Source organism: Mesocricetus auratus, unplaced genomic scaffold (assembly GCF_017639785.1).
Source record: "Mesocricetus auratus isolate SY011 unplaced genomic scaffold, BCM_Maur_2.0 Super-Scaffold_4256, whole genome shotgun sequence".
NCBI lineage: Eukaryota > Metazoa > Chordata > Mammalia > Rodentia > Cricetidae > Mesocricetus > Mesocricetus auratus.
In genome coordinates this window covers 105,536,091-105,563,915 of record NW_024429182.1, presented here as the reverse complement: position 1 = coordinate 105,563,915, position 27,825 = coordinate 105,536,091, and the positions used below count along the sequence as shown (strand labels likewise).

General features: G+C 42.8%; 1 protein-coding gene across 5 annotated transcripts in view; it reads left to right on the top strand.

Annotated features, from left to right (window-relative positions):
• The window catches only part of Rab30 (RAB30, member RAS oncogene family), a 92,122-nt gene that overhangs the window by 17,308 nt on the left and 46,989 nt on the right, over window positions 1–27,825 (top strand). Inside the window, exon 2 of one of the 5 annotated variants that reach the window (XM_040728456.1) lies at window positions 25,453–25,613. The exons of 2 other annotated variants lie outside the window; for them this stretch is intronic. The gene's annotated coding sequence lies outside the window, so the exon portion shown is untranslated. Of the gene's footprint in view, window positions 1–19,810; window positions 19,835–21,202; window positions 21,345–25,452; window positions 25,614–27,825 lie in introns of those variants that run through there. 2 more of the 5 variants (XM_021229492.2, XM_040728467.1) reach the window with 2 other exon arrangements.

Genomic DNA, 27,825 nt, shown 5'->3' with positions numbered 1-27,825 from the left:
AGATGGCTCAGTGGGTGAGAGAATTCAAGGTGGAGACAAGCAGATCCCAGGAGCTTCTAGTTTAGTGGGAGACCCTGTCTCTGAAAGTAAGGTGGAAAGTGACAGAAGGCAGCTGCCATTTTCCTTTGGGTATGCATGTGTATGGGCAGACCTGCAGATACACGTACACACACCACACACCACACAGGCACACAGACACAGACACACACACACACACACAGACACACACAGACACACACACACACACACACACACACAATGTAGGTATCTACAAAGTGTTCTTCTTGTATTGGAGAAGGGCTATAAAATCAAAGAGAGATCCGGTGGTTAAATTATTTAAAAAGGAATTGGGAAGCATGAAGCAGACTGCTAAGAGGCCCAAGGTGCTGACAACTAAAGTCACAGATAGTTCTGTTTTATAAAAGTTAATGAGATGGCCAAGATACTGGGTGCAATGAATGAGCCTCTCATACTGAGGACTGGTAAAATACTAAGAATTACTGAATATTGGAATTCTAATACCAAAGGGGTAAAGTGGAGACTGGGGATATAATCAGTATGTAACATTTATTAAGTAGCTACTAAACCAGGCACTATGTTATACTATTTTTAAAAATATTTACTTACTTATTGTTGAAAGAGGTTTATTATTATTTTTTAAACATTTATTTATTTATTTTTGATGTATATGAGAGCTCTATCTGCATGTATACCTTTCTGTCAGAGGAGGGCATCAGATCCCACTACAGATGATTGTGAACTACCATGGGGTTTCTGGGAATTGAACTCAGGACTTCTGCAAGAGCAGCCAGTTCTTATAACCACTGAGCTATCTCTTCAGTCCCAAGGTTTATTACTTTTATTTTATGTGTATGAGTGCTTTGCCTGAATGTATGCAAGTATACTACATGTGGGTCTTGTGCTCATGGAGGCCAGAAGAGGGTGCTAGATCCCATGGAACTGGAGCTCTACATAGTTTGTAAGCTCCCATGTGGATGCTGGGAACCTCAGGTCCTCTGAAAGAGCAGCAAGTGTTCTTTATTGCTGAGTCATCTGTCTGGCCCTAATTATTTGTGTGTGTGTGTGTGTGTGTGTGTGTGTGTAAGTTCAAGTAAGTAAGTTTGTACTGGAGCCAATAGAGGCCAGACGAAGGGTGGTGGATCCCTTGGGACTAGAGTTACAAGTAGTTGGGAACTGCCTGATACGGATGCTGGGAAATGAACCTGGGTCCTTTGCAACAGCAGCAAGTACTCTTAATGGCTGAGCCAGCTCTCCAGCCCCATTTTATATGCTTCCTTAAAATGCACAGGTTTATTTTATTTTCTCCACAGTCCTGTAAGGCAGGTGTTGATCCTCTCACTTTACAGATAGAGAAACTGAGACTCACAGAGGTTATAGCTTGACTAAGTCTACAGCTGACAAGAGACGGAGTTCAAGGCCAAGTTGTCAGTCTTTGTTCGTCTTTTACTCTGTGCTTCTTCCAGGTCCTAAACCTTGAGTTTTTAAGGGAGTATGCTAAAACATGAACCCCCTTTCATCCTAGAAGAGCAATGATAGTCATGGTATTAACTCACCCAAGTAAAGAGATTGTGCCTCCAGTTTCCTATTTTATCTTTGTGAGGTGGTGGATCACCAGCTCCCAGAGGTAAATTGCTCTTACCATTATCATTAATTTTTTCCCAGTTAGTATTGTGAATTTGTGTCTTAGAATTGGCTTATAAAAATCATCTGAGATAATGCTCACTAAGGCCAGGTAGATGTAATGGTTTGATCCTGACCCTTTTTCTAACTAAGGGTAATTTCTACTTATTCTCAGATTTTATCTTTTAGTCCTTAAGATACCCTGTCCCCTTGTCCTCAGAGATTGAATAAGATTCTGGATGGACCACATGAACATTTCAGTACTTTCAATCCTTTGACTCTTCCCTTTCAAGATCCTTGGTGGGCCTGGTATCTAGTCAGAGAATGTTTCCCCAGCTGGTTTTGGAGGCAAGTCATGCATGTATTATAGCCCTTTTACACTCTCTAGAAAGTTCTGACATGTAGCTTTATAAAACACTGAAAATCAACTGCCGGCATGTTGAGGAATTGTGAGTGTTGGGAAGACTATCCTGTAGGCTTTCCTGTGCCCTAGTGTTCTAAAGTGTGGGTTGCAGTCAACTGGAGAGGAGATCAGAGTTCAGGAGTTCAGAGCCAAGACTTGACTCAAGTCACAAATTCTAGGGCTGTGGGCATCATCCTATCTGCATCTGTTTTCCTAGCCATAAATAAGGGCTGATGACAACTCCAGTTTCATTTTGTTGTTTTGGAAGTCAACAAACTCATCATGTAGTATTAAAGGGCTTAATAACAAGGCTGCACAATGTATTGTACCATGTTGCCATGTTTGTTGCAGATCAAATTTGACTCCTTGAGAAACCATTTTGGACCCTGTATAGCCTACTTGCTTTATCATCACTGATGCAAGTCCTGATAGCTATCATTGGTCAACATGCCTTTTTAGTAGCATCACTCTACTATTTGTTTGTAACCTTCTTATTTATTGTTTTATAAATGCTGTCAAGCTTTGGTGACTCTTGAATACTCATCTTTGTAAATACTACTTAGGTCCTTATGCTCATCCAAACTATACTCTTTACCCCAGTGTCATGAGTCAAATTCTTGGAGCTGTGTCTTGATCTCTTTCCTAGTAAGTTCTAGAACAGCAGCAGAGGCCACCTATGATTAAAGGGCATTACCATGCTTGCTAGAATTCTAGATGATAGTTCCTGAGGGTGTAGCAATAGGAAACCCTAAGTCAGAGCTGTTACAACTTCATGCACATTCCTAGCTAGGTTGAAGGGATTGAGGAAAAGAGTAGTTTGATATGGTGTGTGAGCTTAAGGCTAGTAGCTCCTGGGAACAGGGAAAGGGGTCTTTGTATGTTGTCTTCAGTTTGTTGCAAATGTCACTCTGTTCTGAGGAAATGTTTAGATATTCTGTAGACATTTGTTATATATTTCTATCTCTTCGGCATTTCAGATGGTTGCTATTTATTCTTCCCGGCTGTTAGAACTCTTGAAGTTGTAAGTGAAAGAAACCAAATTCTCACTTGAGCAAAGAGGGAACCTTTAGGAAGCACACTGAGGTATTACAAAACTGTCAGAAGAATGAGCTGAGACCGGGATGTATGACCAGTTAATGCTGAACAGCCCCCAAATTTAGTGATTTGTGTTAACCAGGTAAACCTAGTTGCTCTGATTAGACTGCTTTTAAAGTTGCAGGAGGCCAGGCTCCTTCCTTCTTGTGCTCCCTTCAAATTCCAAGTTTTTTTCCCTCTGAATGCAAAGCTGGAGAAGATCCTCTGTGGAAAGTTTTAATGAGCAATGGGATGGGAGAGTTATCTTTCTTGTGTTCATTACACAAACTAAAATCAGTGTGTGGTCCCAGTGAACAGTAAAGAATGCTAAAAAACATGTTTTGTTTGTCTAAGAAGGAAAAAAAATGAGTAGGTTGGGCACCTAAACTATAGTGGGCTCTCCAAATTGTCAAAATTCTGTTCCTTGCCTTTGTTTCTCTCTTATGTGACTGGAGTCACAGCCACTGATTTTCCCCTTTATTTCTAGACTTGCAGAAAATTGAGTGGAATTTAAGTTATCTCTCCAGTTCCTTTAAATCTCACCATTGTCATGACAAAAGGACTGACCTATCTCTGTGTACTAGTAGAATATCTCTAAGTGCAGTGATAGGGATAGTTTGGATCATGTGACCATTGATAGACCACTAGAAAGACAACGTGATTTAGTGTCACTGTATTTGTGGGAGCTCCACTTTCCTCTTAGAGAAGAGAGAATCATTATGAGAAAAGGTTAACCATGAAGGAAATCCAGCTTCTCCCTTGATTTCTACTCTTGTGAAGAAGTCAGTACAATGTTACAGTCATGTTTCCAAACTTCCCTTACCAGAGTCATACCAAGGAAGTTTACTTCATTGTCTATGGATACTATGACTTCCAACATGTACTTCTACTTTCTATATATCTGAGAAAGAACGACAGAATCAGGTTAAATGCAGGGTGGCACTAAGTGAAGATGTCATCTGTTGTGGAATGTATCCTACTTTCCAAGGTGTCAAGATGTAAGAAAAAGATCTTAAAAACTGGTGGAAAGATGACATTCATTTATCCTACAGTAAAGCTCTATACCAGTGACTTCCAGGACAGCCAGGGCTACATAGTGAGACCCTGTCAGGAAAAACCAAAATAAAGTAAAATAAAATCTTGACCCCGATCCCAAAGTCTCCTCTGACTTCTGCTCACCATGTGCTCTCTTCCTGAACTCCCGCTGTTGTCTTCAGCCTGGGAACCCTGGTGAGAGTCAGTGTCATGCTTTTGGACTTTCAATCTCCAAACAGCAAGCTATATGAAGCTTTTTCTTTATAATTGATCTCACTCACCAAGTTTTTGTTAGAGTAATCAGAAACAAACAAACAAAAACTAATACTGTCAGACTAAAAAGAGGAGAAACGGAGGGAGGGGAGAGATGATTTAGTGGTTAAAAGCACCCGGTGCTCTTCCAGATGACCCAGATGTGAATTCCCAGCACTCACATAATGGCTCACAACCATCTGTAACTCCAGTTCCAGGGCATCTGACACCTTCTTCTGGTCTCCACAGGTACCAATATGATGCACACACAAACGTGCAGGCAAAACACCCATACACATAAAATTTTTTTTTGTTTTTCTTTTGGTTTTCCTAGACAGGGTTTCTGTGTGTAGCTTTGACTGTTCTGGAACTCGCTCTGTAGACCAGGCTGGCCTTGAACTCCCAGAGATCTGCTTGTCTCTGTATCTGGCTGTGGCCCCAACTTAGCCTGGGACTGAGCATCTAATATGTGGACGTTAGGGTGACAACATCTAAACTCTAGCATTCACTTTTCACCCTACTATTATGAGTCACCAGCTATGTGTCAGTCAGTCTGTTGGTCATCAAGTGTCCAAGAAGGAGTAAGATGGGGTCCTTATCCTCCAGGGACACTCATGGGTGGTTGCATGTGGGGAACATTCTGTAAAGAAATGAGTCGATGAAGGGTATAGTTCCTACTATTTGTCTACAGAGCAGGGGAAGGGCCAGTTATAAATGGAAGAATGAGAATGGTTGCACCATGTTTACTTTTTAAAACGATTGTGCCTCATAAAGACGAGATGAGGAAGTCTACTTTAAGTGGTGATATGGAATTGTTTCCATAGATACCTTGTAAAATCACTAAGTAAGTTGCGGTGTTCTCCTAAGCTTGGTTGAATCCCCTCAACTTCCTATTGACGTCCATGTTCAAGAGACATACGTGCCTCCTCTCTTGTACAGGCATTAATGACTGTTTTATAGAGACAAAGTGAGGAAATAATCAGATTTAGCTTATTGTGGAGGCAGTCTGCATTTGAAAAAAGCAAAACAAAACCATTATTCCGTTAAAAGGATTTTGTGGGTCTGTGGAGATGGCTCAGTTGGTTAAGTGTTTGCCAAACAGACATGAGGCCCCGAATTCATATCCTCAGTACCATGTAAGAAGCCGGCCTTTGGCTGTGTGGGGAGGCAGAGGCAAGAGGATCCCTGGGACTTTCTGGCCTGCCAGACTATCTTAATTAGTGTGGTCCAAGTTCAGTGAGAGACCCTCACCCAGCTAGGGTTTCTATTGCTGTGATGAAACACCATGACCAAAAGCAAGTTGGGGAGGAAAGAGTTTATTTGGTTTCTATTTCCACAATGTAGTTAGTCCATCACTAAAGGAAGTTGGTATGGAACTCAGATAGGGCAGGAACCTAGAGGCAGGAGCTCATGTAGACTGAGTGCTGTTTATTGTCTTGCTCAGCCTGCTGCTTTCTTTCTTTGTTTTTATTTATTGATTGATTAATATTTTTTGAGACAGGGTTTTCTCTGTATAGCCCTGGCTGCCCTGGAACTCACTCTGTAGAACAGGCTGGCCTTGAACTCAGAGCACTGGGATTAAAGGTGTGGGCGAGTCCTCACTGCTCAGCTCAGTCTGCTTTCTTGCAGAACCTAGAACCTCCAATTCAGGGATAGCACCACCCACAATGGGCTGGGCCTTCCTATGTCAATCATGAATTAAGAAAAATCCTGTACTGGCTTGCTTTATTGATCTTTGGATCTTTTTTTAAATTAATTTTTATTTAATTAAAAACAATCTTATTTTATATACCAATCCAAGTTCCTTCTCCCTCTCGTCCTCCCATTCCCCCCAACTACTCCCCATCCCACCCCCCATCTACTCCTCAGGGAGGGTGAGACCTCCTGTGGGGAAATCATCAAAGTCTGTCACATCATTTGGGGAAGGACCTAGGCCCTCCCCCATGTATCTAGGCTGAGAGAGTAATCCTCCATAAGGAATGGGTTCCTAAAACCCATTCATGTACTAGAGATAAATACTGGTTCCACTGCCAGAGGCCCCATAGACTGCCCAAACCCTGCAACTGACACCCACATTCAGGGGGCCTGGTTCAGTCTTATGCTGGTTCCCCAGCTGTCACACTGGGGTCCATGAGCTCCCAGGTCAGCTGATTCTGTGGATTTCCTCAGCATGGTCTTGACCCCTTTGCTTATCACTCTACAAGTGGATTCCAGGAATTCGGCTCAGTGCTTGCCTGTGAATCTCTGCTTCTGCTTCGCTTCCATCAGCTACTGGATGAAGGCTCTATGATGACATTTAAGGTAGTCATCAATCTCATTATAGGAGAAGGGCATTTAAGGTAGCCTCTCCACTATTGCTCAGATTCTTAGTTGGAGTCATCTTGGGGGAGGAGAACATGAGGGATCAGGAAGGTCAAGTTGGGGGAAGAACAGAGGAGAGCAAGGAAAGAGATACCTTAATAGAGGGAACCTTATGGATCTTATGAAGGCATTTTCATTATTGAGGTTCTCTCCTCTCAGATAACTTTAGCTTGGCATAAAACTACCCAGCACAAATTGTCTCAAACAGTAAGATGAAGAAACAATTGGGGAAGGTGCCCAATAGCAGCCTCTGGCACACATGTACATAAGCATGTACTTATAGGTACACATGCGTGAGCATAGTAAACACACACATATAAGATTCTTTTTAACTGAGCCTTTTGTTTTTTTTTCTGGCCCCAATGAGTTCTACAGATCACACGCTCCAGCAGGCAGAAGGGAGGAGCAGCCACGGAGGGCCATGTGCAGAACGCATGTGTGCTGTGTTCCAGCCACAGGGAATGCTCTTCCGAGAATGTGTGGGTGACGCTATTTGGAATGAGATCAGGGATCAATGATAACTCCTCACTAAGCCAGAGCTCCAGGGCTCAGAGTGTGGGATCCTCATCCCTCAAGCAAGGATGTCAGATGAGGTTACTGATTTCACAAAAACCACAAAGAAAAAAGAAAAAGACTTTGGGAGATAAAGATGTTTGGGGGGGTCAGAAAGAGGTCCCGAGAGAGGGTCAATGTCTCTGATCTTTGTGTTCTGGCTATTAGAACATGCTTACCTAATGAGTCAGAAACAAAAAGTAACTTTCAGCTATTCTCTCTTCTGGCTTATGAAGAGACTGGACAGGGTCACTGAGATAGCCAGGATTTTGTTTTCATGTTTTCAGGCCAGCAGTAGGATACTTGGCAGTGGTAGTGGTTAAGGGAGAAAGGACAGAGTTAAGGCATGTGAATCTGCCTTGTCTTTGGGCACAGGGGCCTTTGAGGGAGAGAAGATCTCTCTGGTCCTCTAGGAGAGGAGCTCCTCGAGGCGTTTCTTTTTTAAGAGTACTTTTAATCTTACATGTGTATGTGTGTGTGCTACATGCATGCCTGGTGCTTGCAGTAGCCAGAAGATGACGTTGGAGCTCCTGGAACTGGAGTTATAGATGATTGTGAGCCACCATGTTAGGGTCCTCTGGAAGAACAGCCAGTGTTGAGCCACTGAGCAGTCAGCCTCTCCAGCCACACAAGGAGCCTCCTTAGAGAAGAGTAAACATGGTGGGGTGGGAGGGGTGTTCTAGACCAACTCTAGTATTACTAAGTAGCAATTTGACAGTGGTTGTAGCTTAATGTACTTGGAGAAAGAGAAGCTTGACGGAGGGGTGAAGGAAAATCGCCTGTAGCCCCTCTTTAGAACCTGCACGTTTACAAATAGAGGAGAAAGAGAATAAGTTGTTTTTTGCTTTCAGCAAAAATTTTATGCTGTGCAGTGATTTATCAGTGTGCAGAGGAGGCACATTAAAAGAATAATTGCCGGCTGTTTATTCTGGAAAACTGCATGTAGTTTGAGTAGGGGCAGGGAGCTTTATTTCCTTTTACCTTGCTCACACTTCCATTAGTGTTAATAGGATCATATATCCTAGGCTTTCCTTGGCTCACTGCCCTGACATAAATGGTTGGATTTCTTGTTTTGGCATTATATATTCTTAACAACAACGGGGGTGGTGGTGGTGGTGGAAACAATGTTGTGAGCTACATTATTTTATGTGCTTTGTTGTAGATAGGATTTATTCACTGTGGTCCGTGGCTGTTAAGATGATCTGCTCAGATGATCGGTGTTCCTGTGAGCTTTGTTGTTTGCCCGAAGTGGGTTGTTCCTGGATGCCTGCATATGGTTTTTATTTGGAGGAACAGGGTGAATCTTGATCCTGGTTGTCTGAGCTCTGCATCCTCACTGTTGTCATGGTTATTTGGGAAGTCAATAGCTCTGTGGGTTTGTTCCTCTCATTTGGCATCCCTGCAGGCCTTTATCAGAAATCTTTAGGTTCACATTGACCCAACTTACTGTTTTAGAGGGAGATTTAATTCTCGGGGTTGTTGTCTCAGAGGCCAGTTAGCCAATTAAACAAATAGCAGCTCAACTTCTGTTGTGTCTCCAGCGTCGTTCTGACTTGGCGGTACTCCATGCGGAAGGTCAGTATCATACTGTGATTTAAGGAAACATGGTAGAATTAGTGTGCTAGTATGTCAGGGTTTTAAGGGAACTTAGATGATTGAATCCAGGGCTTAGCAAGCGTTTTCTGTAAAAGGCCAGAAAGTAAATATAATGGGCATTGGGGGTGTCCAGTGTGTGTATTGTCTTTATAAATGTTTGCAAATGTAAAAATGTCATTCCAAGCTAGGTATGGAGGCTTAGGCTCATGACCCACAGCTGTAGTTTGAGCTCTTATCGAATAGATTTCTCCGTCTATTTTACCAGTGAGTGAGAAGAAGATCCCTTCTCCAAGGTCACTGAGTTAGTTCTTAAAAGAATGGGATTGTGGACTTATCATAAAGGAGCCTGTGCATATCCAGAGAGAATGTGACTCTTAGTTGATAAGTTGTGTGTCTACCCATACCCAAGGACTCTGTTTAGGGTTGAGGTTGCAAATTAAGACAAACAAACAAACAAAAACCCCTCTCAGCTGTGGGTCAGTAGTTGCATTGCATGTGGGAAGGAGGGCAAAGTGGAGGGTGACATGTAGAGATGAGGAGTGAGTTCTGCACCCACGGAGCTCCTGCCTGAGTCCAATCATTTACCTTCCTCCCACACTTAAGTTTGAGAAGTCACTCCTCAGCCCAAAGGAACGGGACCAGATGCTTAGATCCCCTGGCAGCTGCTTGTTTCTTTCTTTGAGAACGTATGTCATATATGCACATGTAGATAATGAGGAACTAAAATGACAAAGATTCAGGCAGCCCCTGGAGAGCAATGGTTTGACAGTTGCTTTTTAGTACCACTTTATCTGAGCAGTGACATTGAGACATTCCTATGATACAATGCAAGCAAGATTGTGGAGTCTTCTGATGTTGTAGACATTGATGAATTTTAGGATCACTAAGCTATCACCTCTCCTGTAGCAGATAAAGAGCATGAGGCTTAGGGATGCTGTGGACCTCATTTTGTAGAACTCCAGGGTCAGGATCGTATATAATTAATAATAATAGCCAAGATTTATCTAACGTTCACTGTGGCTTGCAGAGTAATACACATTATCTATTTAAATTCCAACAGTAACTCAATGTGATCGGTGTGATTTTCCATTCCTGTATTATAGCTGAGGAAGTTAAATCTGAAGAAATTAAGTAAAATTTGTCAAAGATAATACACCTGGTTAGTGGTAGAATTGGGATTCAGGCTCAGGCCCAAGTACTGCCTGTGCTAGAAAGAAACATTTATTCTAACTTGGCTAAGTACTTGTGTGGACTCTGCTTCTGCTTCTCTATTAGTTTGTACTACCCTATGGGCAGGGACCATAGCTCCTTCATCTGTTCTTTCTCATTCTGGTCTTCACATGTACAGTCACTTAGTAGTTATGTGTGATAAGTGGGCCAACAAGTCTATATTTCTTTCAGTGATTGATACTCCTGGTGACAAGGAAATAGGAACTCAATGGCTGAGCCAGACCAGTGTCTAAGTCTTCCGGTGCCCAGTCTTTTCATGAAGCAGAAATGTTAGCATGTAGACATGGGCCTGGAAAGCTGATAGCTCTGCTGTTGTCTTTACCATGTTCCTGATATTTGTTTGTTTGTTTGTTTGTTTGTTTTGGTAAGATCTCACTCCATAGACTAGACTGGCCTCAAACTTGCAGGCTTCCTGTCTTGGCCGCTGGGGTGATAGGATGACAGGTACATTGCTATGTCCCATATTCTCTGAACACTTAGGAAAGTTAATGTGCACAGTAGAACTCTATTGAGCATCTAAAGTTCCCTGAAGACGTGACAGACTGGCTAGTGCCTCCCAACCTGATGAAGTTTGTGTGGGCAGTTGGGAGGTTCTCTCTGTATGTGGTGGAGGATTTACCTTTTGTATAGCCATTTTAAAGCTGTGGTTTCAAACTATATTCTGAGACACCCTGGGGTTTGTGGGCCAGAGAACTAAGGAATTCTGCAAGAGAAATCTGACATGAAGATTTTCCCTTCATATCAAATAGTGACTAAAACCAAACCCTTCTAGCATAATTTATTTAGTTCTGACAGCTAGGTGTAACCAGCTCCTTAAGTGCATAGAATCCTGCAGTGCCTTTCTTTTTTCTTCCACTTCTTATGTAATTTGAATGCTTTACCCACCTGGCAATGATAATATATACTTAAAACACTTTTATTAGCTCTTTGAGAACTTCTTACGATGGGTTTTGTTCGTAGTCATCCCCCAGCTCTTCCTAGACCAATCCACTAAACTCTGTGTGTCCTTTAAAAAAGAATTCAACAAGACTGATTTGTGCTAACTAAATATTCTTGAATATGTGACCTTCTATTGGAACATGGTTGACTTACCAGTGGCTACACTCTTAGAGAAAACTGACTGTCTTTCATAATCAGTGTTCTCTTGCGGTGAAGAGACATCATGCCCATGGCAATATAGAAAAAGTAAGCATTAACTGGGGCTTGCTTGCATTCAGAGGTTTAGTCTACTATCATAATGGCGAGAGAACATGGTGCTGGAGAAACAGCTGAGAGTTCTACATCTGGATCAGAAGGTAGCAGGAAGAAAGAGACATCCTGGGGTTTGTGGGCCAGAGAACTAAGGTATTCTGCAAGAAAAATCTGACTTGATTCTGACTTGAGCTTTTGAAACCCCAAAGACCCCCTCAGTAACTTACTTCCTCCGACAAGGCCGCACCCACTGCAACAAGGCCACACCCACTCCAACAAGGCCACACATCCTAATCCCTGTCAATTAACACCATTCCCTAATGATGAAGCCTTCAAATATATGAGCCTATGGGGGCCATTCCTATTCAATCACCACACTCTACCTTTGCCAGTAGCTAACACTTGCCAATAGCTCCTTGTCTGGGGTTGGGATTTCGTGCCTAACTCTCCTTTCTACTACTAGGATTTGGTCTGGCTTGAGCTTGCCCAGGTTTTGTGTATGGTGTTCCAATCACTGTGAGTTCATATGTGCAGGTACCCTGTTGGGTGCAGAAAAACATTTATTGCTTGTAGTCATCCACCTTCTCTGGCTGTTGTAGTCTTTCTACCCCCTCTTCCAAAATGATCCCTGAGGCTTGGGAGGAGTGGGTGCAATATATGTTCCATTAAGAACTGAGTTCTGTACCCCACCTTTTAATTGGATCCTTTGGTGTTTTGGAGACTTGTTTCTTGAGTTCTTTGTAAATTTTGGAGATTAGCCCTCTGTCAGATGTAGGGTTAGTGAATATCTTTTCCCATTCTGTGGACTGCCTTTTTGTCTTGTTGACTGTGTCCTTTGCCTTATAGAAGCTTTTTAGTTTCAGGAGGTCCCATTTGTTAATTGTCGATCTCAGTGTCTATGCTACTGGTGTTATGTTTAGGAAGTGGTCTCCTGTACCAACTCGTTGAAGAGTATCTCCCACTTTCTCTTCTAAAAGTTTCAGTGTGGCTGGATTTATGTTGAGATCTTTGATCCATTTGGACTTAAGTTTTGTACAAGGCGATAAACATGGATCTATCTGCAGTCTTCTGCATACCAGTGCCCAGTTATGCCAGCACCATTTGTTGAAGATGCTTTCTTTTTTCCATTGTACAGTTTTAGCTTCTTTGTCAAAAATCAAGTGTTCATAGGTGTGTGGGTTAAAATTAGGGCTTTCAGTTCGGTTCCATTGGTCTACCTGCCTATTTTTGTGCCAATACCAAGCTGTTTTCAGGACTATAGCTCTATAATAGAGCTTGAAGTCAGGTATGGTGATGCCTCCTGAAGTTCCTTTATTGTATAGGGTTGTTTTGGCTATCCTGGGCCTTTTGTTTTTCCATATAAAGTTGATTAATGTTCTTTCCAGGTCCTTGAAGAATTGTGATGAAATTTTGATAGGGATTGCATTGAATCTGTAGACTGCTTTTGGCAAGATTGCCATTTTTATTATGTTGATCCTACCAATCCAAGAGCATGGGCAACCTATGGGGCCCTGAGCAGTGGATCAGTGTTTATCCCTGGAATACAAACAGACATCGTGTGCCCATAGCACAAAGAGGGATGCTCTCTCAGCCTGAACTCTTAGGGGAGTGCCTAGACCCTACCCTGAGTGAAATGACAGACTCTAGATATCCCCTATGTGGAAGGAATTGGCAATAGGGTGGGAGGCTGGGGGGGTGGGGGTGCGGGAGGAGGGGAGGGAGAGGGAACTGGGATTGACATGTAAAACAAGCTATTTAAAATTAAAATAAAAATGATAAAAGAAAAAAACAAAAACAAACAAACAAACAAAAAAAAGAACTGAGCATTCTGCAGTCTCATATTTTTTTTGTTCATTTTGTTCAGTTGCAGGTTTGTGTGTTAATCTCCATCTAACTCAAAGACTTTTCAAAATAGATTACAGATATTGTTCTAAAAACCATCACCTCTCACCCCCCCAAAAAAAACCCATCACCTATCTAGTGTATTGCTTTTTATGTAAAGAATGACGGACTTTGTTTGCTGTTCATTGTAAACAGAGGTTCTCAATATGGCAAAATAAAACCAAGGTCCTTATATTTGAGTTCACAGCTCTGTATCATTTGAATTTGGACCCCATGTTTGTTTATATAAGACAATATGTAGTATTAATAATTATTTCATATCACTTAGAAGATAAACCAAATTAAATAAAGGAAGCTTTATTGTGCTGTGTGTATGGAAAACAGGTTCATATTCCATTGGTAAGGCTCCTCAGGAACTTTAAGAGCAGAAGTGGATTGTGAGATATTCCTCTCATTTGTAGGCATTTGAGAAATCCTTCCAAATTGAGAAATGTGTAAACATAGAAAGTAGCTGTAACTCCAGTACCAATCTGATGCCTTCTCCTGACTTCCTTGAGCACCAGGAATGCATGAACTGCATGTAAATACATGTAGGCAAAACACTCATACACATAAAATAATAATAAAAGCTACCATCTATCTATTCATCTATCCATCATCTTTCTATAACTGTAACTGTTTTCCTCGCCCTTCAGCAGCAATTGTCGTTGTCTTCAGTAATAAAGGAAGGGCCTAGGGTTGGTTAGAAAGGATAGTGGTCTGTTCCTGCTGGTGTTTCCTGCTTTTCAAAGTGAAGATTCAGTGTCACCATGGAGACACTGTTTGACTTTGTGTGTGTGACCCTATGTACGTGGAGGCCAGAGAGTGCTATATCACTCTCTGCCTTATTTCTTCAAGACAGAGTTTCTTACTGAACCTGGAGCTAAGCAGATGGCCAGCAAGCTTTGGTGATCCTCCTGTTTCTGGCTCCCACTGTACAGGGTTACAGGCACTTGTGGCTATTCTTGGCTTTCTACATGGTGCTGGACATTTCAATTCAGGCCTTCATGCTTGAGCAGCAAGTGCACTTAACCCACTGAGCCAACAGCCCAGCCCTCTGCTTAACTTCTTATTAGATAAAATCCCAAACCAGTTTAGTATATGGAAGTTGATATCTTTTTCACTTAGATATTAGTAATTTTCAGTGTTCCTAAGTTTGCTTTGTCACCTCTCTGTTTGTTTCCCCCCTCTTGGTTTTTTGAGACATCTCTTAGTTGGTCTTAATTTTGATGGCTAGTGTGTAACTAGGATTGCACTAAATTTAGTTGCTATGTATCTTTAAATCTACAAGTATTTAAAAGTTTTGAATCTTGTTTTCTCAGGATTTGAATATGCCTAATAATTTCCTTATGGTTATAGGAAAACTAAATACTTTGGGCAAGTGTTTTGAATAACTGTCCTTGCCATTGCATCACAAGACAAAGCATATAATATTAATTTGTCTAGATCATTGGTGACGCTAAGTGTTCTTCGGGTGGGAGTCTATCAGGTTTCACAACCTTGGGGTACCATGTCCTGCAGATAGATATTGTACTGATTAATTTTTTGTCAGTTTGACACATGTTGGAGTCATCTAAGAGAAGGGAACCCCATTTGTGAAAATGTCCCCTGTATGCAAGCCTATAGGGCATTTTCTTAATTAGTGATTGATGGAGGAGAGCCCAGCCCATTGTGGGTGGGGCTACCCTTGGGCTGGTGGTCCTGGATTCTATGAGAAAGCAGGCTGAGCAAGCTATGAGGAGCAAGCTAGTAAGCAGCACCCCCCTCATGTCCTCTGCATGAGCTCCTGCCTTCAGGTTCCTGCCCTGCTTGAGTTCCTGTCCTCCTTGCTTTTGATGAACTGCTATGTGGAAGTGTGGGTGAAATAATCCCCTTTCTCCCCAAGTTGCTTTTGGTCATGGTGTTTCATCACAGCAATAGTAACCCTAAGACAGATGTGTTTGAACATTTAGGGTTCTTCCAATTAAATGAACACAGATTTGTTACATACTTTTGTATTTAGTATCTTTAACTTAGTTCAGTGGTGATCTAAAAGAATGTTGTCTGACTGAAGGAATATATAGTTTTTTTGTGAGTTACTTATTTAAGAGATGGTCTTGTATATACAAGTTGATCTCCCAATTTGTGGTGTAGCTGAGGATTACCAGGAACTCTAGATCCTCCTGTCTCAGCCTGCCCAGTGCTAGGCTTATAGTGTCCACCACCACGCCCAATTTAAATAATGCTAGAGATTGAACCCAGGGCTTCTTTCAAGTTAGGCAGACACTTTGCCAATTTAGTTACATACCCAGTCCTTGAATTATTTTTTCAAATTCTGAAAAAAAATCAGATGAGTCTTTAATTAAAATTTTAAGTAGATTTTTACATTTATTGCTTTCATATGTGTATGAATCTATGTGCATACGTGTGTGCCAGAGTGCACAGAAGACAACTTATGGGTGTTGGATCTCTTCCCTTTACCATAAGGGTTCTGGAATCAAACTCAGCCTTGTGGCAAGCACCTTTGCCTGTTGAACCATCTTGCAGGCCTATTAAAACTTTGTTGAGTGGCAGGAGAGATGGCTCAGCTGTTAAGAGTACTAGTTGCTCTTGGCCAGAGTTTGATTGTCAGCATCAGATGTAGCTCACAAACTACCACCTATGCCTCCAGCTTCAAGGGATCTGACGCCCTCTTCTGGCCTCTAGAGGCACTCATCTCTCTCTCCCTCTCTCCCTCCCTCCCTCCCTTCCTCTCTCTCTCTCTCTCTCTCTCTCTCTCTCTCTCTCTCTCTCTCTCTCTCCATATATATGTTCTCTCTCCATATATATGTATGTATGTGTGTGTGTGTGTGTGTGTGTGTGTGTGTGTGTGTGTGTGTGAGAGAGAGAGAGAGAGAGAGAGAGAGAGAGAGAGAGAGAGAGAGAGAGAGAGATCTTTAAGTCTCAAGGCTGAAGAATAGCTTGATGGTAGATAATACCCAGCACACACACAAACCCTATTAAGAAAACTTTTTTGAAATGTAATATCCATGGGAGCATGTATGTTTCATGATGCGTATATTGACAGCTTTCAGGAGTCAGTTTTGGGGATGAAACCAAGGTCACCAGGCTTGTGAAGCAGGTGTGTTTACTCCTGAAGACATCTCACAGGGTCATGGATTCTCTTTAGTGCGGTTTCCTGATTTTCTGCCTGACAGGAATTCAATTTATTTGTTTGAAATTAGTCACTCAACTATTCACCTATGTTTTCAAGAAATATCAACTGTTTAGTCAATAAATTGAGATATTGAATTCATAAGTTGGTTGCCCCCAGTTTCTTTACATAAGACTTTTGTTTTTTTCCACTCTGCTAACATCTTAAAATTTGCTTTTTCATAATTTGTACAATCACTAGTTATATGGCCTCCCAACTCATTATTTTCAAAACAGAGATATTAATTTTCTTGTTTGTTTGGTTTTGGCTTTTTGAGACAGGGTTTCTCTGTAGCTTTGGAGCCTGTCCTGGAACTCACCCTGTATATCAGCTGGCCTTGAACTCACAGAGATCTGCCTGCCTCTGCCTCTGGAATGATGGGATTAAAGGCACGTGCCACACCACCCAACAGTTTTGTTATTTTCAAAACAGGGGTACAATGGTGGATACTCTGGTGACTGAATTTAGTTACAATTCATATAGCACACATCTAGCATGAGCATGGAGTCCATATGATAAGTGTTAGCTATCACAATTCTTATTTGGATGTGTCGGAACCAAGCTTTGGTCTAGCATCCCAAACTGACTACTTTCCACTGCTTATTTTGATTAGGGAGTCTTTGCCTGTAGCTCAGGCCTGTAGTACTCCTCCTCTTGCCAGCCTCCCAAGTATAGGGATTACGGTTGTAAGCTACTATGCCTAGCTGTTTTCCATATTTCAAAGAGAAAAGTGGAGATAGAAATGATTCTTAATAACTAGCCAGAGGATATAGAGCTTTTACATTACAGCTATGGGGCTACCCAGTTCCATAACAGTGCCTCTGTCTACAGCAGAGAACTTTTCAGGATCCTTAATGACATGTAGCAGTGAACCAGGGTTCCTTTTGTAATGATGGAAACTAGCTAATAGTCTGACATGTGTTTGAGAAGTAAGACATAGCAAAGAACTGTTGGGGGAAACTCAATGCACAAAAGCTAGACTAATGTTATCTTGTTTTTCTTTTTTAGAGATTTATTTATTTTATGTATATGAGTGCTTTATTGATTTTATGCCAGAAGAAGGCATCAGATTCCACTATAGATGGTTGTGAGCTACCACATAGGTGCTGGGAATTGAACTCTTAACCTCTGAGCCATCTCTCCAGCCCATGACTAATGTTATCTTAGAACTACAGAAATCAAGAGGTTAGGATTGATATGACCTCAGTTCTTAACTCCTTCCCTCTAATCATTCAGGTGAGGAGTCATCTAGTTGATTCTATTTTTAAATCTCTCTCTGTCTCTCTGTCTTTATGTCTGTCTGTCTGTCTGTCTGTCTGTCCGTCCGTCCGTCCGTCCGTCCGTCCGTCCCTCCCTCCCTCCCTCCCTCCCTCCCTCCCTCCCTCCCTCCCTCCCTCCCTCCCTCCCTCCCTCCCTCTCTCTCTCTCTCTCTCTCTCTCTCTCTCTCTCTCTCTCTCTGTGTGCTTACCATTGTGGATGGGTATTAAAGTCAAGTCTGTGCTCCCTGAAGATAGTACTCAGATTGTCAGGCTTAGTGTCGAGTGCCCTAACCTGCTGGACCAATTCCCCTGTCCTAATATTCTTTGAATTTATTTTTAAAGTCAGCATACACAATAATGATTTTATAATTTTTATAATGGTGTGATCGATATCAGAGCGCCTCCCTCCACCAGCCCTCCCCCTTCTACAGGGATCAAATGCAGGCCCTCGTGCTTACAAAGCAAGTGTTTTACTTTCTGAGCGCTGATATCAGCTCAGTAGTCTCTCTTTAAAGCAGGAATCACGCCATGTCATTTCCCCCATTAAACCTGTCTTTTATTTCCCATTGCCCTTAGAACGCAGCCAAACTCTTTGTTATGGCTTACATGCCCCACCTCCTCAGAGCTGTCTACCTTCCTTATTGTGCTTAGCCTCTTCCTGCTCCCCAGCAGTCCCCAGCCTCTTCCTGCAGCTAGTCCTTGAATTTCCTGTCCACTCCCACCCCGACTTCCTAAATTAAGTGGCTGACTCCTCATCTTTGAGATCTCGGCTGAAGTCCTCTCTCCTCAGAGAGGCTTGCCTAGATTCTCTCTCATTGCAAGAATGGAAGGGTGCTGAAATCATATTAAAAAGACATTCGAAGCTCAGTGTGGTAGTGCGTGTCAGTAATCCCAGAATGCAGGAAACTGAGGCAAGAAGATCCTGAGTTCAAGGCCAGCTCCAGTCATATAACTAGGGCTGAGTGTGGTGGGGGCATTCCTATAATCCCTATTCTTGGGATGTAGAGGCAGGATAATCATGAGTTGAAGGCTAGTCTTAGTTATGCAACAAGTTCTAGGCCAGCATAGGCTTTCCAAGACCCTGTTGAGGGAAACAAAAACAAAACAAAACAACAACAACAAAAAAAAAACAAAGCAAAACCAAACCAAAGAAACAACCCCCCCAAAAAAACATGAGACAAACAACAATAAAACCCAATCAAATAAAGAAGCTAAAAGAAAAAATTAGATTTGAGCTTGAGCTAATTTAACCCTTCCTGTGTGACTTGAGGCAAATTACATTACATCACTGGGCTTCAGTTGGTGTCTCTGCTTAATAGCAGTCCCGTCTGCTTCACAGAATATTCTCAAAAGTAAGACACATGCTGCCTGGCATAGGTGTGCTCAGTCAGTTTACCTCAAAGCCATCATGAAGCCTCATTGTCTGTGCATCAAAGAGTTCTTTCAGGTTTCCCAGCACTCGGGAGGCAGAGGCAGGCGGATCTCTGTGAGTTCGAGGCCAGACTGGTCTACAGAGCGAGTTCCAGGACAGCCTCCAAAGCCACAGAGAAACCCTGTCTCAAAAAACCAAAAAAAAAAAAAAAAAAAAAAAAAAAAGCAGGTTTCAGCTTGCTTCGTGGAACTGTGTGTGGTGTGCCTGTGTGTGCTCTGCCCACAAGCGAGTGTGTCATATTCCTGTGATACCCACCTCCTCGAGAGACATTTGCCTGGCTTGGAAGACAGTTCTAACCCAGTGTATGAGCTGCTCAGTACGACTACCCAGAAATGTCAAGTACAGAGCTTTGGCTGGAGCACGGAACACAGACCCTGAGATCTCTGTGAGCAAACCAGGAAACACGTAGCTCCTTTCTCATCAAGATGGATTAGGATGCTCTGTCTAGACAGTCCTTTCTCTGGGGAAATACAGTTGCTGTAGGTAGAGGCACATGGTCTCCTGTTAAGAATACAAAATGAACCTGTGTATGGTTGGGTGGAGGCTGCTGTAAGGTTGTGTGGTCTGGGTCGGTGGAGCAATGTGAAGGAAGGAGCTGTCTGTCTCTCACACATGGAGGTCCCTGGCTAATGGAGGCAGCCTCCTCTTCCACACGTGCAGCCAGCACAGCCCATGCACTTGAGACGGTAGATGTTTAGTGATCAGCCCTCCCGTGGCTCTATGCTGCTGCCGAAGGGTACTGGGGAGGACTGAAGGTAAGCCTAGAATAATGGATTTGCTATTGGGAAGGAGCAATCTCTGTGAGACTTGCTTGCTTGGCGAGATGACCTAAGCTATTTCCTTTGTAGGCTGCTAGAGTGTTCGAGATGGGAATTAGAGAGCCTAGGGTTAAATCCTGGTGCCAGTTAACATCAAAGCTGTACTTTCTTCGTGGTAAAATGGGAATAGAAGGGACTCCTATCTTTTCTAATTGCTCTGGTGAATGCTGGCAGAAAGCTCAGCTCAGTGCCATGCACATAGCCAGTGTTTAGCTAGTGAACATTCCCCACCTCCTTCTTTTTAATAGGGAGGCAGATCAGGGTATTGAGTTTGATTCTCCCCAGTGCTGAGGATCAAACCCATGGCTTTCCATGCACTACGCTTTTGTTTTGAGGCAGGGGCTCATCCTGTAGTTCTGTCAGGTCTGGAATTCAGTATGAAGTCCAGGCTGGCCTCAAGCTCACAGTGGTCTTCCTACCTCTGCTTTCCAATGTTGGAACTACAGGTGTAAGTCAGCATGATGCCAGGCTTTAGTTTAGTTTGTATTCTCTCTCTCTCTCTCTCTCTCTCTCTCTCTCTCTCTCTCTCTCTCTCTCTCCTCATGTTATGTAGTATGTAGGTTGGCCTCAAGTTCACCTTGAACTACTAATCTCTTGCCTCTACCCAAGTAATAGAGTTACAGGCATGTGCCACCATGGGTTATGTGATGTTAAGGATCCTATCCAGGATTTCACACATCCTAGGCAAGCAGTTTGCTACGCAAGCCCTATGGTTTGTAATTGTGATGTGCTTTACTCATACTGAGCTTCAGTCTTGGTCCCCACTTGGTACTTTGAAGAAGTTCCCCAACCTCTCTGAGTTGGCCTTTTCTATCAGACACAACTTAGAGTTTCCACCTCCTGGAGAACACAAACGAGATCAGCACCACTGATGACCAGAAGTGCTCCAGATGCATGTTTCTTTCCCCTCTGGTTTTCAAGTGTGCGAAACCCGGTCCCTTCCCTTTAAGCTTGTTAAGATTCTCTACTAGCTTTCTTTGTATGCAGCTGTGGGTAGGCAGGCAGGCAGCTTTGGCAGAAGGAAAGAGGAGCCTTTTAAGAAGTGACTGTTTCATAATCTGTTGGCACACAGATCTGCTGCAGCCACACCCTGTGCTTCTCAGGGTCCTGGGTCTTGTTGCAGTCAGCATGTGCCTTGCTCTAACCTAAATAACCCCAGAAAGCAGCTGCTGTGAAAGGCAGTACTGAATGCAGGATGGATTTTTTTTTTCTTCTCTACACTCGGGAAGGAAGCTGGCTCAGGGATTCTTAGCTGCAGAGGGAGGGGCATTCAGGCTTGGACTGCAGTCCTGCCTTGTAGCCAGGGGTTTTCTGGTTTTCATTAAAATTCTTGGGCTGTCTTTCGAGATTGCTCCATTGGATATGACTGTGCCGTAGCTGCGTGTGCTGTCCTCTCAACTTCACACCCATCAAATCCCAGTGGCCCCGGGAGGAAAGAAAATCCAAGGTGGGAAACAGCCTGGGTCAGGGATCTTTGTGGAGGGGGGCCCCCAAACTGTAAAGCTTGAGTTTGCTGAGTTCCAAATACACACAAGAAGGCAGACATGGGGATGGGTGGGTTACAGCCGGCTCTTGAAGGCAAATGGAGGTCCACAGGTCTCCATTAACAGAATCAGCTTGACCTGATTATTCTTTCTTTGGAGGCACTGATACCTTTTTGTGCCCAAAGGGGTCTGGGCCAAGGTTGGGGCCAGTTCTATGAGGGTAATTGGCTCTTTTAAAATGTTAGTTTCTGGTTGCTAAGGGAATCTCACTTGAGAGTGAAACTTGCACCAGAGAAGCTGGGTGACTTGTGATTCTGCAGTTGACTTGCTCTGTGACCTTGGATCAGTTACAGTCCCAGCATGAACTTTGCTGTGCGCCCTTGAGGGTTAAAGGAGACAAATTATGTAAAGCTCTTGGCAAATCCTATATTCTGTACAAACGGTAGATGTTATTATGAATCGGGCTAGATTTGACCTGTCACTCCAGCTCACCGAGCTGTATCCCGGTCCTGCCATCTGAAGCATTTGTTCTGCTTCCCTTCCAGCTTTATGCCATTTACGGATCTGAGGCAAATGAATTCCCCGGGGCAATCGGGAAGTCTTCTTACTGGAAAAATGTATCAAGCCGTATTATTGGGTTTCCCAGGGAGAAGCTTAAGATGACAGATATTTCATTGCGAGGTAACTTAGTAGAAGGAAAGATTTTTCTTTAATCATTCTTGACAGATAGATTGTGAGAAAGCCATCTTAGTTGATGTTGGGAATAAATATCCCCCGATGATACCCCCAAAAGAGCATCCCTGAGGTGCTCATCTGCCTTCTCGTAAGCTCCACTTCTAGTCTTTCTCATTGCAACTCTATCTGTAAACCCTATGTCCTAGCTGCAGTGGACTGCTCACATACAAACCAAATTAACTTGAAACATAACACATACTGAGGAGTGATTTAAGCTCTGAGATTAAAATGATGTATCCATCATTCAGTTAATTAAATGGAAATTGTTGATGCCCTAGAAAAAGCTGTCGCCCCTCCCCCCACAAAAATTCCAAAACAGTGATTATCCTGACTTGTGTGTTCATCATCCCCTTACTTTTCTTTGTGGTTTAACCAGCCACATTTATATTACTTAAATCTGTGCTGTTATGTTTTTTTTTAAAGCAAGCACATACCTAATGGATATAAACCCTGGGCCAGTCTGGCTTTTATCTCCCTGGGGGTTATGAAAGGTTTCAAGGAGCAAGTAAGTGGGAAAGATTGAAAGCAAGTATGAGGGATATAAGATTGTTCACTGTTAGTGTCAGAGGGTTATCATGTGGTCAAAGAGTGGATGGCTCTGTCATCTTTTTAGTCTCCCTGGTCTTCCTCCAGCTCTTAGGAAATAGGTCAGAGTCAAACTCCTATAAGTGAAGTGAGTGCCCATCCCTAACCCAATTAGGCACCAAGGAGGAGATATGCAGGTTAAGATCAGAGAACTACCTGAACCAGGTTTCCCTGTGTAGTCTTTATCAGTTTAAGGAACTATACAGAAGTGTCTAGAGACTGTCCTGACCTACAGTTAACTCCAGGACTTAGACTTGCTGGAAACAAGGGGAAAGATGACAGGTTGAATGATACTCTAAGCAAGCAAAATTCAAAATATAGGACATTCTATTGGATGCCTTGTAGGACATTCTACTGGATATCTTGTAGGACATTCTTTTTTTGTTTGTTGTTTGTTTTTTATTTTTATTTTTTTTGAGACAGGGTTTCTTTGTGTAGCTTTGGAGCCTATCCCGGCACTTGCTCTGTAGACCAGACTGGCCTCGAACTCAGAGATCTGCCTGTCTCTGCCTCCTGAGTGCTAGGATTAAAGGCGTGCACCACCAACACCTAGCCCTTGTAGGACATTCTATTGTTGGAAAATTCTATTGGATATTTTGTAGGGCATTCTATTGGACATTCTATTGTTGGATATTCTATTGGATGTCTTGTAGGACATTGTCTTGTTGGACATTCTATTGGGTGTCTTGCAGGACATCTTATTGTTGGATATTTTATTGGATGTCTTGTAGGACATTCTCTTGTTGGACGTTCTGATGGATGTTTTGTAGGACATCCTGTGTAGGATGTTGGATGTCTTTTAGGACATTCTATTGAATGTCTTGGCTTCTGAAACAAATTAATGACATTTGAAACAACACTAATGATTTAAGAATTATAAGCAGAGCTGGACCCAGTAATTGCCGTCTGTAGCTCCAGGTCCTTGGGAGGCTGAGGTAGCAAAATTGCTTGAGTTAAGGAATTCAGTGGTAGGCTGGGCGTTGGTGGCGCACGCCTTTAATCCCAGCACTTGGGAGGCAGAGGCAGGTGGATCTCTGTGAGTTCGAGGCCAGCCTGGTCTACAAGAGCTAGTTCCAGGACAGCCTCCAAAGCCACAGAGAACCCCTGTCTCGAAAAACCAAAAAAAAAAAAAAAAAAAAAGGAATTCAGTGGTAAGCCTAGAGAGGCCCAATTTAAAAGAAAAATGTATGTAACTGACAGAAGTATGTGGATTTTGTTTTACTTTGGGATAGACTATGTATTCATTTGCTGGGACTGCCATAACAAAACGCCACAGGCTTGGGTGGCTTAAAACTTTTCCTTCAGTTCTGAAAGTTAGGGAGACCAAAATGAAGGCCCTCATAGGTTAGTTTCCTTGGAAGCCTTTCTCATCGCCCCATCCTGCAAATGCCCCCGTTTCTATGTCTTAGTCACCTTTTCTGTACCGATTCCAATCAGATCAGGGCCACTTTCATTTTATTATGTCCTTAAAAACCCTGACCCCGACAGGTATGGTGGCACAAGCCTGGTGGTGGTGGCGCACACCTTTAATCCCAGCACTCGGGAGGCAGAGGCAGGCGGATCTCTGTGAGTTTGATGCCAGCCTGGTCTGCCAAAGTGAGTTCCAGGACAGCTAGGACTGTTACACAGAGAAACTGTCTCAAAACACAAACAAACAAACAAACATACAAAATGCCCTGACCCCAATTATAGTTATATTCTGAGGGTTTGGGAATTGGTTGGTGCTTCAATATGAATTTTGGGGGGTGGGACACAGTTCGGCTCATAACATGTAAAAAAGACATTAAAAAAAAAGATCTTGGGAAAATTTTACCAAGGATTATTAGGTGATAAATATGAGTTACTGCTATCTTTAGGAATGGCAGTAATATTTTGAAAGAGGTGACATAAAAATGGTCTTTGAGATACCTAAAGGTGAAATGCTGTGAGGTGGAATTAAAGACTCTTTAACCAAAAATAAATGTGACACATTAAGTCAGTGTGCTGAATTCTTGACAGCTGTTGAATGAGAATAGGAAGGACCTTTTGTGTTTGTAATTTAATAATCATAAAACAGTACCGTGACACACAATGGATTTACTGGTAGTGGAACGGTTGGTAATAACTGTCTTCAACGTGCCTGTGCCATGAATGCTTTCTCATCTGGTTGGCTTCTGTGTATGGTAGCCATACTCAGGGTCCTCCCACGCTGAAACCTGTACATCACTTGGTGAAGGACATCCCTGGGAGCATCCTTTAAGAGAGTGAATGGAATGTGACTGTCTATAATCCCGTGTGCTTGCTAGTGGTGCTTGTGTTCTGTCCTCAGAGTTGATCTATGCTTTGCCTCGTGCATTAGTTATTTTGCTAGTCACTGTGATGCCTCGCCCAACAAAGGTAACTTAAGGTGGAAAGGATTTATTGTGGCTTATGATCCGAGGTTACAATGTCTCATTACAGGAGAGCTATAGTGGAAGGAACCCCAGGCACCTGGCCACTGTGTCACCTGTCAGACAGCAAAGGGAAACAAATGCTGGTGTTCAGCCAGCTTTCTTTGTATTCAGTCTGGAATCACCGTTCAGTAGATGGTGTTGCTCATATTCAGGGTGGGTCTTCCATCTCCAGTCAAACCTTCCTGGAAATGTCCTTATAGACATCCCAGAGGTGCGTTTCCATGGTGATTCTAACCCAGCCACAATGACAGTGAAGATGAACCATCGCACCTAGATACTGCAGTGCGTGTTGCAAGTCATTTTTCTTTGCCTTTTAAAGGTACTGTTTCGCCTTCTTGCTGCTGTGGAGAAAGAAGTCTGAAGGTTCTGACTTCTCCTTCTTTGTGTAGAACCTATTTGCTTTTCCCCCGGATGACAACTACTGGAAGGGATCTTTTCTTTGTCTGACGTTTTCTGAAATTTCATAAAATCGTTACAGAGGTTGGTAAGCTGAATCATTTCAACATGACAATCTGAATCCTTTAGTTCTTTGACATTTTATTGAATAACATTGTTATGATAGTCCTTTCATTTTTTTCTCTTCTCCCTTTCTTGAGAGTTTATTTTATTCAACTACAGGCCCACTATACCAGTCTACCAGAGTGTTCATTACTTTCCTCTTCTGTCTTCCTCATCTTTATCTTTTGATTTTGCTTTGTGGATTTTTTCATGCTTATCTTTTAATACTTTTATTGAGTTTAAAAAATTCTGCTATTATGCTGTCAGTTTCTAAGAACTCTTTTTGATCTCACAGATTTTTCTCTTAAACTTCCCTGTCTTTGTTTCATAGATGCAGGATTTTTACATTTTTGATGTATATAGTGTTTTGTCTGCATGTATATATGTGCACCTGTGTGTGCCGGGTGCCCACGGAGGCTAGAAGAGGGCATTAGGTCCGTCAGAACTGAAGTTACAGATGCTTGTGAGCCACTGTATGGGCACTGGGAACTAAACCCAGGTCCTTTACAATAGCAGCAAGTACTTGTAGGTCCTAAGCCATCTCTCCAGCCATCTCTAAGCCATTTTATTCCTTTATTTTAATGAGAACATTAGTGGTATTCTTCCCTAATTTCTGTGTTCTATCTATCTATCTATCTATCTATCTATCTATCTATCTATCTATCTGTCATCCATCTGTCATCTTTCAGGTTACTTTTCTAAGATGTCACTCTGTGTGTGATTCCTTAGCTGTGTTGCTCCAGATTAAGAGAGAGAGAGAGAGAGAGAGAGAGAGAGAGAGAGAGAGAGAGTGTGTGTGTGTGTGTGTGTGTGTGTGTGGTGGTAGGGTGGGGGCGTGGGATGGTGGCAGGAAGGCTGTCAAGATCTTGACATTATAATAAGTGAAAGAAGCCACTCAGTAAAGTCCACATAGACTATGACTTCATTTCTACAAAGTGTCCAGACTAGACAAACTGATGGATACTGAGAATAGATTAGTAACTGCCCAGGACTGGAGAATGGGGAATGCAAAGTGACTGCAAATGGGGATAGGGTTTCTTTGAGGGAGAGGAAAGTGTTTTAAAATAGATTGTGATATACTTTTAAAATGTTGAATTGTATGCTTTGAAAGATCAATTGTGTGGTATGTGATTTCTTCTTTTTTTTTTTTCCCAGACAGAGTTTCTCTGTATTGCTTTGGAGGTTGTCCTGGAACCAGCTCTTGTAGACCAGGCTGGCCTCGAACTCATAGAGATCCGCTTGTCTCTGCCTCCCAAGTGCTGGGATTAAAGGTGTGCGCCACCAACACCCAGCTGGTATGGGACTTCTATTTCAATAAAGCTGTTTAAAAATGTGGCCAGGAAATTCACATGTCAGATACTGATTGCTAGCTCTGGGTCCAACTGTAGAGAGATTGCTGTGGGTTCTTTGTGAGGACTCCCTGATGTCAGCGTTGTCAGGATTTCCCTTGGCTGCCTCCACTGTCTCTGCAGAGTGAGATTCTACCTGATAATGTGCTAGCGCACAAGAGGGACAGGACGAAGGCCTAGCCTTGCATCTTCGGTCGCCATAGTGTTGTTTCCTACCTCTCGTCTCTGGGTACTCCCAGACGGAAACATGGCTGCCGTCCCCCTGTGGGAAAGCCTGGTGATGTTAAAGGCAGAGAGGAGGCACGGTGCTGTCTTCGCTCAAGTGCTGCCACCGTCGGCTATGGATATTTTTGTTGCCTCTCTAGCCTTGACTCCTCCTCCCCAGCGTCTTTTGGAGCAAATGCTAGCCCTTTGTAGCCGATGCTCACGAGTGACTAGGCCAGTGGAGTTTGGTCAGTAGGGAGGAAGTTGGTGATGTAAGTCTTTGAGCAGCTTTCCCCTGTTCTTCTCTTGGCATCCTAGTTACTAAGAGGAGAGAAAAAAAGCCTGAGTCCCGTCCTTTCAGAGGGTTCTGCCATAAATCAGCTGAGCCTTGGTTTTTACTGCAAATGTCTCAGGATTCAGATTTCTCCAGTCATCACGCCTTGTTTGTCTACTCCCAACCTTCCCGGGTCTGACACCATTCTCTTCTCTCATCTGTGTCTGTGCTTGCAAAGTTTTGCTAGTAAATGGAAAGAGAACATTTCACTGAGTTTTTAGACAGCTTGGGGAATATGTAAAATCAGGTGCGGTTCTGTGAGTCAGTTTTCCCAGAAGTTGGCTCCTTACTTTCTCTTTTCAATCTT